The following is a 13,424-nucleotide window of genomic DNA, read 5'->3' on the forward strand; positions in this document are numbered from 1 at the left end:
TCCTTTTGGCAATTAACCTACCATGCAATGAGTAGCTCTGGAGACAGCATCTCTCTCTACTAGATACTCCTACACTGGTTATTTGAAACCAGGTGCCTCAGTCATAGGTTGCTTTAATATTTAATTTTTTTTTTTTTTTTTTTTTATCATAAAAGGTCATAGTAATACTTAGCCACCAGCTGACACTTCTGAAGGCCATTTATTACCCAAAATCTCATACTCTACTGATAAAACCTGGTTTCAGATGTCTCCAATACCAGCTATCTAAAATGGCACTGAACATTAATACTCATGAAGATGAATCCTGTCCAAGAACAATTAGAAACTTTCCTTGTTTATTGACCAGAAGCAAGTTAAATTAATTTGAAAATGCTGGAAGGTTAGGTTATTTTTCTACTTTCTTCCACTTGATATTCTTAATTTTTAATTTAGAATAAGCAGAATTGCAAATGTGAGATATGGTGAGTAGACCACCTCTGATATTTTACAGTAATCTGAAATAGAAATTAAAAAAAAGAAATCTTAACTAAAAACCAAGACTGTATAATCAAGGAAATTGAGTAGGCTGATAACACTTGTATTAACTGGGTTTATTTGAAAATATCTTCTGAACCAAACTCAGCTTTAGGCCTTTCAAGATGCACATATTAATAGATCAGAACCCAGCCTTCACACTGAAAATGTGCATATAGTGCTAGTAGAGATTTGTTGTCTCCAAACCTAACTTCATAGATCCCATTAAACTTCGTTATTCTCTATTCAGCATTACCAAAAAAAAAAAAAAAAAAAAAAACCAATCAACCAAAACCAAAAAACAAACCCAAACCAACCAAACCAAACACCAATCAAAATCAACCAACCAGCCAAAGCAAATAGGAAGTATAATTTTGTCTAAATTGTTAGCTTCTTTAAGTGAGAGCAAAAATTATTCATGTGAGTGTAAATTTTATCAGTTTGCATTCTTCAGTTCTATTTTCTCTGTTCTCTCCTGCCTTCCTGAATGCATCTGATACTGGTCTATGCTATGGCTCTCCAGCATGTCCCAGTCTCTACTTGCCTCCCAATCGGCTTGGCTGCACTAGAAGTTTTTTTTCCCACCCTTGTATTTTTTTTTTTTTTTTAAATTGCTTTACTAAAGGTCGTAACTTTTGTGTACAGGCCTCTATGAAATGGAAAGGATTGATGTAGTTTTATGCTTTTCAGCCTTACAATCTCTCTGCCATCCTGTAACACAGTTTTTGTGATATCATTATTTTTAAAGCTGAAAACTCCTGTTCATTTTGCAAACAGACACTTGGAGTTATTAAAAAAAACTGTGCAATTCCAAATGTTCTTTTCAGTCTTGAAAAAATCAAGCAATTTTGGAAATTACATGAGAAAACTGTACAAGACTTAATTAAATTAGTCTTCTGTTTTCTATTCCTAGGTTTATAAAAATGCCAAAAAAAACCCTTCTTTTTTTTCCCCCCCCACCATTCCTTCCACACTAGCATGACTTTGCATCCTCCCACTATGAAACTTGTTTACTGGCAATGAAGTCTGCCTCTACAATTGCCTTCTGCTCACACACTTGAGTGTCTTGGCCAAAGCAGAAACCTTCACACAGTACTGGGAAATGTGGGATGTGCTGAATGTAGATATCTAAACATAGAAACTTTGACAACTTCAAGGTCCTGCAGTAGTGTCTCAGCCTGTTCTCTGCAACCTCACCTGCTCTATCAACAGTTATTAATGACATGCCATGTACATTTATTTACGTTTGTGCCTTTAATATGTGTCAAAAATATGCATGTGCTTGTGAATTTTGGAAAATTCCTGATAGACTTATAAGCCCTCATTGGAAGAATTTTTTTTTAAATAGAATCTGGGTGAGAATTAAGGGGCAGGCTGGCAGGGGTGATACTGTTGTCGGAGTCTATTACAGGCCGGCAGATCAGGATAAGGAAGTTGATGCCTTCTACAGGCAGCTGAAAGCAGCCTCGCAACTACAGTCCCTGGTTGTTGTGGGGGATTTTAACTTCCCTGATGTTTGCTGGAAGAACTACTTGGCCAGCCAGGCACAGTCCAGGAGGTTCCTCCAGTGCATGGATGATAACTTCCTGATGCAAATGGTGGATGAGCCAACTAGAAGAGGAGCACTGATGGACCTCATCCTCACTAACAAGGAGGGTCTGATTGAAGCAGTAAAGGTCGAGGGCTGCCTTGGCTGCAGCGACCATGAGATGGTGAAGTTCAGGATCTCATGTGACAGGAACAGAATACCAAGCAGAATTGCAGCCCTGGACTTCAGCAGGGCAAACTTTGACCTTTTCAAGCAATTGCTAGGGGAAATCTCATGGGCAAGGGTACTTGAAGGTAAAGGGGCCCAAGATAGTTAGTTAGCATTCAGGCACTGTTCCTTCCAAACTCAAGATCAGAGCATCCCGACATGTAGGGAGTCAAGGAAGAGAGCCAGGAGACCTGCATGGTTAAACAAGCAACTGCTGGGTATGCTCAAGTGGAAGAGGAGAGTTTATAGATCATGGAAGGAGGGGACGGCCACTTGGGAAGAATATAAGGCTGTTGTCAGAGGATGTAGGGAGGCAACTAGGAAAGCTAAGGCCTCCTTAGAATTAAACATTGCAAGAAGGGTCAAGTACAACAGAAAGAGCTTCATCAAATACAGGGCAGATAAAACTAACGCTAGAGGCAATGTAGGTCCACTGATGAACGAGATGGGTTCCCTGGTGACAGAAGATACAGAGAAGACAGAGTTACTGAATGGCTTCTTTGTCTCTGTCTACACTGTCGGAGGCTGTTCTGAGGAGCCCTGTACCCCTGAGGCGCCAGAGGAAGTCAGAACAATGGAGGAGTTTGCCTCAGTTGATGAGGACTGGGTTAGGGGCCAATTAAGCAATCTGGACATCCATAAATCCACAGGTCCAGATGGGATACACCCACAGGTGCTGAGGGAGCTGACTGAAGTCATTGCTGGACCACTCTCTATCATCTTTGCCAAGTTTTGGGAAATGGGAGAGGTGCCTGAGGACTGGAGGAAAGCAAATGTCACTCCAGTCTTCAAAAAGGGCAAGAAGGAGGACCTGGGTGACTATAGACTGGTCAGCCTCACCTCCAACCCTGGAAAGGTGATGTAATGACTTATCCTTGGTGTCATCTCAAGGCATATCATGCATAAGAGGCAGTTATGCATTAGGAGCAGTCAACTTGGCTTCACCAGGGGGAAGTCATGCTTAACCAACCTCATGACCTTTTATGAGGACATAACCAAGTGGATAGATGATGGCAAAGCAGTGAATGTGGTCTACCTTGATTTCAGTAAAGCATTTGACACAGTCTCCCACAGCATCCTCACACCTAAACTGAAGAAGTATGGACTGGATGATCAGGTAGTGAGGTGGACTCTGAAATGCCTGAAGGAAAGAAACCAGAGAGTCGTGTTCAATGGGGCGGAGTCTAGTTGGAGGCCTGTATCTAGTGGAGTGCCTCAACGGTTGGTACTGGGATCAGTACTATTCAATATCTTCATCAACGACTTGGATGAGGGAATAGAGTGCACTACCAGCAAGTTTGTTGATGACACCAAGCTGGGAGGAGTGGCTGACAGGCCAGAAGGTTGTGCTCCCATCCAGCGAGACCTGGACAGGTTGGAGAGTTGGGCAGGGAAAAAATTAATGAAATATAACAAGGGAAAGTGTAGAGTCTTACATCTGGGCAGGAGCAACCCCAGGTTCCAGTATAAGTTGGGGAACAACCTGTTGGAGAGCGGTGTAGGGGAAAGGGACCTGGAGGTCCTGGTGGACAGCAGGATGACCATGAGCCAGCACTGTGCCCTTGTGGCCAAGAAGGGCAATGGCATCCTGGGGTGGTTAGTAGGTCAAGAGAGATTCTCCTCCCCTTCTGCTCTGCCCTGGTGAGACCACAACTGGAATACTGTGTCCAGTTCTTGGCCCCTCAATTCAAGAAGGACAGGAAACTACTGGAGAAAGTCCAGTGCAAAGCCACGAAGATGATGAAGGGAGTGGAGCATCTGCCTTATGAGCAAAGGCTGAGAGTGCTGAGTCTCTTTAGCTTGGAGGAGACTGAGGGGTGACCTCATTAATATTTTTAAATATGTAAAGGGTGAATGTCACAAGGATGGAGCCAGGCTCTTCTCAGTGACAACCAATGATAAGGGACAATGGGTACAAACCGGAACACAGGAGGTTCCACTTAAATATGAGAATAAACTTCTGCTCAGTGAGGGTAACAGGACACTGCAACAGGCTGACTGGGGAGGTTGTGGAGTCTCCTACTCTGGAGGCATTCAAAACACACCTGGACACATTCCTGTGTAACCTCATCTAGGTGTTCCTGCTCTGGCAGGGGGATTGGACTAGATGATCTTTTGAGATCCCTTGCAATCACTAACATTCTGTGATTCAGTAAATTCTTAGATTTTCTGGTTTTAGTTGTCTTAACACATTCATAAAGCTCCTGAGCTATACTCAGCTGTCTTTACGCATCTGCTAGTAACAGCATTCACCTCTCTGGCTATGGAGGCTTAAAATCCATATCTGGTATTCAAATAAGTCCTAATTTATGTATGCCAAACTGAAGTTCTGAAATCAGTATGATTTTGCAGTGTGGAAAATGCTTGTGTATAACAGTAGTTAGCAAAAATGTAGCAGAAGATACGCATGAAATTTAAGGAACTGTTTTTTAAAATAGATAACTTAACAGACCATGACTATTTTGGGGGTATTGCATTTTAGGTAAATTTAAAAAGGTCCAAAGAAGATGAAAAATCAAACCAAAATATTTGCAGCTGAACAATGAGAAGACATAGAGAATTTGGCTCAGCTGGTGGCTGTGATAGTTTTGCTTTATGGTCTTGGTAAGTCTTGGTATTTCTCTGCTTTATTTCATCTGCTGGGATTAACACTGTTTTCTTTCTCTCTCTTGATTTATGGTTTTTACGTCTTTAGATTTGAGATGATTAGTATATGTGTTAATACAGACACTAAAGGAAAGGGATTATAAATATCTCAGGGGCTACAGACAACTACTTAGTTATTAACTACACAGTGTCTGCTTTCCATCTAGCTGAATCACATTGGCTCCAATCCCTCAGCTATGCCAGAACAAGAGCAAATATGGCCAAATGGTAACTGAACTAGCAACAAAGTTTTTATTTGTTGTTTGTTTATAATCCATATTTTATTCCTCTCTTTGATTCACTATCTGACTCACTGGGTACTTGTACCATTGTTGTTTGTTTATAATCCGTATTTTATTCCTCTCTTTGATTCACTATCTGACTCACTGGGTACTTGTACCAGCACAGTGCAGGTAGGTGGTGGAAAGACAGGAACAGAAGCCGGGCAGGACCACAAAACCCTATTTTCAGCTTAAAGGATATTGTGGTAACTGATTTAAATTAAATTTTGTATAACTCTGAATAGAATTTCTTAAAAAAAAAAAATCAATATCAACTATGGTTGGGTTTTTTTTAATTTTTTTTATTTTTATTTGTTGTTGTTGTTTTGTTTGTTGTTGTTGTTGTTGTTGTTTTCTTTTCATGGCTATAATCTCAAAGTGGGAGACTAGTTGTCTCAAAGTGCTAAGACTAGTTTAATGATTAGACACAATTTCCAAATTTGGTTGTGACCAAAGACCTCTTGAAATGAAGGCATAGACTCCTTTTAATTTCAGTGGTCTTTGGATTAATTTTGAAATATTTAAAATTATATAATATTTTGGGAGCACTGTAAACATCTGAGTCATCCTTTGCTTTGTTAATGATTGTCCCCTTCTTACATCTGATTCCTCCTCAGCAGCTGTGGAATTGCCACCTTCACACTTGATGAATAGTTTAAGCTGAAGTAATTTCTCAGTTTTGCCTGTTTAGATGTAATCCAGTGTGCCAACCTGCATGCTCACTAGCAATGCATGGTAGAGTATTCCAAAGGAAAAACAACTTTCAATAACAGTGCTTTGGCAATTTAGCTCCTCTTTTTTCTGTATCCTTTCTTTTGTAGTATTAAAAAAGAAAATACAAGCTCATTTAACCACATTAAATGTTTCTCACAAACAGACCCCACAAAAAAAAAAAACAAACCACCTTTTGTAGCAAACAGTGATTACTTATACACAACAAAAAACTTAAAAAAGCAGCTGGAGGAAAAAAAAAATAAGGTGCTTTAGCACTTAGGAACATGTTGTAAATAGCAGTCTGAGTGCCAAAAACTCTGTTCTGAGGTGCCATATGGGAGAAAAGATCTGTTTTCCAACAAAAGGGATAAAAAATGAGCAATTCTCCTGAAGGCTATAAACATTTTTCCTAATTGTTTCTTTGTGTCTCTCACATTTTTGTCTGAAAACTTCAGTGAACTGAAGCAAACAGGGAGAACAGAAATAATTTCTGATTGTGAAATGTTGCTGTCATTAAAGACAGAGACCTGAAAACTGACTATATTAACACAAGTGCAGTGAAGGCAGTTAAGCTACTGAGTGCAGCATTTTAGAAGTGTGGGACAAGCAGGGGAAGATCTCATAAGAGTCCTAGTAGATGTACACCCCATCTATGAAATTATGAACTTTATCCTTTGCAATAAAGACTGATTTCGAAGAAAGGTGCTTTTCTATAGCGCATACTGAGATGACGAAGGAGGAAAGAGGCTCTTTTCCAAGTTCCTGAGATTCGAAGGTTCAAATTCTTGGGAAATGTACTTCAGCACTTGCTTTTGTGAGATGAGAATTTAAGACTCTAGTTTATTACTGTGAGTTAAACTAAAGATCCTGTTCCCCCTAAAAGGCTTTTGAGGCTATTTTAGTCATCTTGGTTTATTTATAATAGTGACAGCATTAAATTGAAGACATATTTTTAAAAAAAGAAGGAAAAAAAATGGGTATAGCTTTTTGTTTGTTTTTTTCCAACTAAAGTTTGAGGTAGTTATTTGCACCAGGGTAATTCAGATAAGCATCTGGCCAACAAACTACCCTGGCACAGAGAAAGATGTTTTTTCTTTTTTATTTTAAGAACTAGGAATTTTTCCAAGACATCTTGACTACTGGGATCAGAGCATCTGACCAAAGTACGTTCACCAGATGGTAGATGTTTCCATGTGGGTAAATATTAAAAAGTTCTAAATCTTTGCAAACTGTGAAGTAAGGGTGGAAAAGGTTTGCTGTTGCTTTTTAGTTTTAGTTGCCTCTGAAAATAAGAAATGTGAGAGAGAAAAAAAAAAGCTAAATTCAATGGAAAAGAAGAGGAATGTCTCTTAATTTTACTGGATGTGACTTACACTTAATGACTAATTTGGTAAACTTTAGTATTAAAATCTTTTTTTTTGTCTTGTTTTTTCTTTTCTTCAATATTTTTATTACTTTGTTATTCAAAATCACATTGCATGAAAACGTGACAGGTCCACAAATAAAAGCACAAAGGATTGTTCCATGTAGGGAAGGAAATGTGAAAAAACAGACCTGTTTTAAGGGCCAGCTGAAGGTTCTGTGCAACCAGCTCTCTGCCGACCACTACTGCCTGGTGGGGCAGGAGCAAAAGGCAGCATGAGGCAATGTTGCCGGCACTGCGGGTCCCCAACCTGTCAGAATAGGTGCTGCATTGAGCAGTGACTTTGCAGAGCTCTTCTCTTCCACCATCTCCATGGGTGGGGCTGTAACTTTGTGCAAAGTGAGGGGAATAAGACAAAAGCTGGCAAGTGGTGAGGTTTTAAACCACTATAGCTGTCGACTGCCTGCATGTGAGTCTATCGTGCTCTAACACAAGCCCAATGAGTCTTTTAGGTGACAGAGCATGCCAAGTTTGGCTTCAGTACCCAGTCTCAGCAGAAGCAGACACCTCTCTAACTTAAACATCTGCATAAATGTTTGCTGGCTCAGTAATTTATCCAAGATTTAAAACCATGTAGGTAGCTAAAGGGTACATCTACACAGGATCGTGCAGTTTGACCAGAAAGCAACCTGGCTTATATGACAGAAGATTAGTAGCTGAAGTGACATAGCAAAGTAATGTGAAGTTAACAGAAAAGTTCCCACTAAATGTGGTGAGCTTTAGATCACATATCCACAGAGGCATATGGTATGGAAGAAATGTCACAGTGAAAAGGCAGGGCAGCAGGAGAAAATGTTCTTTAGCTTTATTTGTATCAAACTTGAAATGTTTAAGACACCTTCTAATTCTCTCTCTCCTGCCCTCCTCCGTACCAGAAACCTATTGCTTACAGTGTCTTTCTGTTTATTTGTTTTGTGGGTTTTCTTCACTTTGGAAGTGTGTGCCTGCAGAGAACAAGGGAGTAGCAAATTCTGGATATGAAGAAGGTAATGACAGAAATAGGTGATGTAGAAATAGAACAATTTTTTCCCTCCTCCACTCCTCAGGAAATTTATCTCTATGCAAATAAACAAATAAAAATAGCTACTAGCCACTAATTATCAAAACAATGAGACAGTGGAAGATAGCTGTTCAATCTTTAAAAAGCATAAAAAGATAAAAGTTCATTGAGCTAAATGCATACAAACCTGATGGGGATCTGACTTAATTGTGTGAAGGTGACAGAAATATATGAAACAAAGACACTGAGTTTCATGAAGCAGAACTGGAGAAACGTGATGCCTTACTGCTGGCAGATGAAACTTTGGCCAAGGGAATTTTTCAAGTAATATGGTCCTAGTTGTGCATTTTTTTTTCCTCAAAAATTCCTGGAACAGATAAATGCCTAAATATACTCTTAAGGCTTAAATCTGTTTTCTCAAATATGCTATAATTACAAGGGTAGAATTCAGTTTCATACCAGAATACACACATGGCTCCTAATCCCTTGTTCTAGAATGTTTATACTAAAGCTATTGGAAAGAAAAAATAAATTTCCTCAGTTTAAAAGAGAAAAGGCAAGCATTCATGTTGAAAGACAACAAAAATATTTTATCAGTAGTTTATGGTTAAGGTAAATGTATTAATTATAGTCAATATTCAGGAAAAGTAACATCTGTTTACAAAATACATGCAACAACTTGTCAAGAGATATTACCTAAGAGATTATGTTCTATGGAATTGGCTTAGTATCAGAAGAGTGATTAACTGTAGAAAAGTTAATGTCAAAATTATTTCTGACACACTGCTTTGATCAAAAAATAGTTTCTCTCCTTAGTCAGAGAGCTTAAAGCCTTTGGTGAGAAGTCAGCTATAGATGTGGGGTTTTTGCAATTTTTTATTAATACACTTACGCGTGCATATGCACACACCTAAAAAGCTTTACCTGACATTTTATGTGAGAAGCAGTTAACTCAAACATGGTTGAGCAAACATTTTATCATTTTTGATGGAATATATTGCTTGTATTATTTTGAATGCCTAAAAAAGAAAGGACATTTGAACAAATTTGCTGGCTGTATTGTGTCATTTATTCCCCAAATATAAGAGTTTCTGCCTAAACTAAAACTGTCCGTTTCCAAACGAAAAATACTAGTGTGCAGATGGGAATGCATTGCGGCATCAGGAAGAAGAAGGACAACATTATGATTTTAGTATAGACTTTTGAGGGAGAGAAGGGAAGAAGCACATAGGAGAAATCACATCTTTGAAAGGCAGCATACAACAACTAGAAAGAAGACCTGTTCCAGGATATTTTTTTTTCTTCCTTGAAAGACATTATTCAGTCCTGTGGAGGAGAGAAACATGGTTCACAGTGCAAATGCAAAACCAGACTGCTGCCAGAAACCATTTGCAGGAGCCATTAATAAAATCAGTTTACAGTATTTTTACAGAGGTAAAAAGGTATGCATAAAATTTTGACACAATCAAATATTGCACCCTTAGATTATATGGCAAGAAAAGGAATTAACTCTTCTCCCTGCTTCTCACCAGATGTGGCATACAAATCTAGTGAGCAATGGCCAAATGAAGGAATTCTGAAAAATAAATGACAGTAAAAGTCTCAGTTCCCTGAAAAGAGGTGAAAGTGGTTTGGTGGTATTTACTCAAGATGTTAATTTCTTCAGTATTGGAATCAAAGACAGAAGGAGGGAAAACCTGTGTGCTGGTGGGTGTAACGTGAAAGTAGAATAGACTCTAAAGTTGCAGATGAACATGAATATCCCAAGTGGCATCAGCACAAAGCAAGGGACTTTTAGCAGCAGGAAATGGTGGTGTAAGGGTTTAACTTATGATCTCTGCTCTTAGTGACGCAAGGTATACTAAGAAAAAAAGCCAGAACATTTTAAATCGCAGCTCTAGACTTCAGTTTGAACAGGAGCTCTAAATCCAGGTTATCAGAACAAGATGAATATACATTTGAGAAAGCAAAGTATACAATTTCCTTTAATGTATGTTTTTTCCTCTGGGGTTATATGCATTTCTGGTCCAATTTAAACAAATGAAAATCTGGTATCTACAGTTAAAAGAAAACTGAATAGTACTGTGGTTAAAGAGAAGGCCATTAAGCCAAAGGGTCTTTTCATATCTTAAATTTATTTCCAAAAATATTGCAGGTATTGTAACAAGGATCATAACTGCTCCTTGTTACATTTCCACCCCCACTCTGGCAGACTTAAGTATTCCAATGCTGCAGTACAGCAGGCTGGACAGACGGCCAATATTGTTCTTTGTGTACCACATCAGTGTGCATGCCCAAGGCAATGTTTTTGAAAGCTGAATCTACTATTTTTATTGAGACGGAAAAAAAGAGCAGTTCAAGGGGCCATCACAGGCTCCCTTTTGCTGTAAAAGGGTTAATATAATGATGATACTCTGGCAAACAACAACCTTTAGATGAATTTCAGTGTAATCATACAGCAGAAATACACACATATTTATTTAGCCTTTTCTTGTCATCATGGTATTTTCATATTTTCTGCTTAAATTGCTCAGGATAGATGAAACCTGTTCACAAAGAAACTTTTGAACTTTAGGTTTTAAAAATTTAAAGTAGGTCTTTTGCATAGCAGTTATTTTTTTCCTGGTAATGTCTCTTTTACTGTCTTTGCACAATGCAACTATCAAGGAAGAAAATACACTCAACACCAAGAGAGAGCCCAAGAAACCAAGAAACTGAACAGCGGTGCTTGTGCTGGTTTTCAAAAAATGATCCACATCTGTTAAGAAATGGGAACATTCCATAAGTACAAACAGAGTATCTTTGAAATGGAGAATATACAGCCTGAGATTTCCATGGCTGCCAGGCAGGTTTTCCTGAACTGGCAAAAGCAAAACTGATGTTAATAGTAAATAGCAAGGAAGAGAGAAGGCAGCTATTTAACCAGCTGAACAGGGGAAATGAGCATCAGCTTTTGATGTTCAGGTTTATTCATTACATGTGAAACTCTCACATAAGCCCGGCAAAGGGTTCAATTAGCAATATAACTTAAAGTACTTTCAAGTTCTACATGGAATCTAAAGAGCCTTTTTACAACTGTCAGGACAAAGTGTTATTTTATTTGAGAATTTTTAGTAGGTAGTATGGCAGTTGAAAAATATCTAGAAATGTGGCTGAAAAACAGCCTAGTATCTGCCCAGATGCCAATTCAATGTTATGCCAATTTAATAACAAATTACTACTATGGAAATGTTATTGCAATTAATCTTTTTCTGTACTTAATTTAATTGTTAAACTATCATGTAATAATGTTTTAGATTCAAAGTGGAGATTCATATTAATTTTAAAGCTGAACAAATTATTTTCATTGAGATTGCAAGATATTATTTATGAAGAAGATACTGAACATCTCTGCTGTAAAAACTGGTGCTGCTGATAGGAAATTATCTGTAAAGGTTTATATGTATCATACATTTTTAAATCTAGATTTATATCTATTATATGCAATCATGCAAAAGAAACAAATCTCCTGTATCTCTAATTATCTCGGAAACGACCATTCAGGCAAAACCACCTGCATAACCTCCCATCATAGTCAGCAGAGAGAAACAGATTGTTAAGGAAGTTTCTTCAGCCTTGGTATGTCAAAGCAGAGACTCTGGCATGTATTCCAGAAATTCCCTAGCACAGATCTTCAACAACCACTGTAGGCTGAGATGACGCTGGATGTGCTCCTCTCTCTCTCTATTTACAGCAGAAGCAGCAATCTCATCTTAACCTGCATGCCTCACTGTGCTGCTGAAGGCCATGAATGCCCAAGTGACACAGAAGGTTATTTGTTGTGACAAAACTAGTAAAAGAGGCAAGAACTTGGAAAATACCATCCAGAGATATCAAAATACATCTGTTTGAAGACTGTTTTCATTTCAGCCTTCCAGGATGGCTAAAGCTAAAATGCAGAAGACAAATTTTTGTTTATATATTAAAAAAAAACGAACAAAACCAAACCAAAATCAATGCTTTCAGTCCTTTATGTTATGTAAGTCAATCCTGCTTCCAACGAGGGGAGTAGAAATTTCATAGTTTTCATCTCCAAGGACTAAGGAGAGAAGAACAAGGATTAAGCACCTTATTTTTCTTTATCTGAGAAGCTGATGGAATGGTGAAGACACTTCAGTTCATTTGTCTTTGTACATAGAATATGACATCAAAATCACTTCATTTGTTTTCATTATAATACATATGCATTTTCTACCCATGCTTTGCAAAACATTACACTGTACCATTTGAGGATATGACACTGCTTGAGCTCATGATATGTGATCTGCATCACTACTCATAATTTAAAACTTATTGAAATGTAGCTTAACAGAACTGCAAATTTAACATGAGAGTAGTAAGAATTATCATCTCCATCAGAATGTCTCAAATGCTTCACAATGAAAGCTGGTTGCATCTGCAGTTTTTAAGATGGTTAATCATGTTGGGGTTTTTTTAATAGTTTTCCAAGATGAGATGTTTAAATGTTTTCTAAGCTGTTTTAGTTTGCTGTTTATTTAACTTCTAATAATTCAATAATGAATAAGTTCTGGATTTCCCTTTATAAAAGCAAAACCATTAGTATCTAACACAAGAGAATAATAAACAGAGAGTAAAACAGAGCATCATGTTAGAACATTGATTAAAAAATAGCACATTCATATAGCACCCTAGTGAATAATCTTTATCATAGTACATATAGTAAATATGCTAAAACTGTTTTGCCTGAAAATTACTGTCTTCTGGGTTTGTTTATTCTGCACTAAAGTAAGGACTCAGTTCTTTTATCAAATCACAGTGAGCAGTATTTTACTTTCCAAGGATTCCCTATGTCAGCGCAATTATACTGTGTGAAGAAAGATAGAAGACAAACTGGCTTTTAGTTAAAACCAAAATGACCCAGGGACATTATAAAATGATGAATCCCAAACAATGACAGCAGGAACAATACATGTATGTTAGTGATGAATAGATCCATCAGTGTGCAGACCACGGTGTAATATTTTTAGCATTGACATTTCAGTATGAAAATACTGATGTTCAGTCCACAAATGAACCCAAGAAATACACACC

Source organism: Patagioenas fasciata, chromosome 1, assembly GCF_037038585.1.
Source record: "Patagioenas fasciata isolate bPatFas1 chromosome 1, bPatFas1.hap1, whole genome shotgun sequence".
Classification (NCBI taxonomy): Eukaryota; Metazoa; Chordata; class Aves; order Columbiformes; family Columbidae; genus Patagioenas; species Patagioenas fasciata.